We start from the raw sequence: 1153 nt of genomic DNA, 5'->3' as shown, positions 1-1153 counted from the left end.
TGTAGACCAGGCTGGTCTCGAACTCACAGAGATCCGCCTGCCTCTGCCTCCCAAGTGCTGGGATTAAAGGCGTGCGCCACCACCGCCCGGCACCAAAGAATTTTTTAAAAAGTATTTTATTTATTTATTATGTATACAATATTCTGTGTGCATGTCTGCAGGCCAGAAGAGGACACCAGACCTCTTTACAGATGGTTGTGAGCTACCATGTGGTTGCCGGGAATTGAACTCAGGACCTTTGGAAGAGGAGGCAATGCTCTTAACCACTGAGCCATCTCTCCAGCCCCAATACCAAAGATTTAAAAAAAAAATCTTCTTAGTACCTATGGTTTTCACATTGTCACCTTAAGTCAGAACAGTTTAAACAACTGTGATTTCAGGCTTGTTTAGAGCAAATTCAAAGAGTTTGTCTTCCTTTAGGACTGTGTAATACAGTACCAAAGTAAAAAATTAGTAATTGTCTTCCTTTAGGACTGTGTAATACAGTACCAAAGTAAAAAAATAGTAATTGTCTTCCTTTAGGACTGTGTAATACAGTACCAAAGTAGAGAATTCGTAATTATATTCATTGACTGTTTATTTGTGAGAATAGTGAAAACTTTGGCATTGTATCCATGTATATAACATATAGTGAATATATTAGGCTTATTCCTCTTGTATAAATAATATTTAAAAAAACTAAAAAAAAATGAAAACAAGCCAGGCTTCAGAATTGTGTAAAAATACACAGAAGGTGATCCATTTCTCTATTGTTCAGGATGAGCATTGAGGTTGAAGACAGTTACTGCCATAGTTTTCAGGGCTTTGATATAATCAAGCATACATATATTGTCTCCCTCGGAGTTATTTTTAAAATTGTGGTATTTACAAATGTTCGCTGAAATTATGATTCCACTCTGGTGGTGGCACACACCTTTAACCATAGCATAAGGGAGGCAGAGGCAGGAGGATCTCCGTGAGTTCAAGGCTAGCGTGGTCTACAGAGTGAGTTACAGGATAGCCAGGGCTGTACAGAGAAACCCTGAAATCAACAAAAAAAAAAAGAAATTATGATTCCATAAAAAATATCGAGACAGCCGGGCGGTGGTGGCGCACGCCTTTAATCCCAGCACTCGGGAGGCAGAGGCAGGCGGATCTCTGTGAGTTCGAGGCC

The 1153-nt window shown here is 39.7% G+C and overlaps 1 protein-coding gene across 3 annotated transcripts in view; it reads left to right on the top strand.

Annotated features, from left to right (window-relative positions):
- The window catches only part of Arnt (aryl hydrocarbon receptor nuclear translocator), a 71942-nt gene that overhangs the window by 66342 nt on the left and 4447 nt on the right, over nt 1–1153 (top strand). The window lies entirely within an intron of this gene.

Source organism: Microtus ochrogaster, chromosome 21 (genome assembly GCF_000317375.1).
Source record: "Microtus ochrogaster isolate Prairie Vole_2 chromosome 21, MicOch1.0, whole genome shotgun sequence".
In the NCBI taxonomy this organism is placed as follows: Eukaryota; Metazoa; Chordata; class Mammalia; order Rodentia; family Cricetidae; genus Microtus; species Microtus ochrogaster.
Note: the sequence above shows the minus strand (reverse complement) of the source record. Positions and strands in the feature narration are given on the sequence as shown.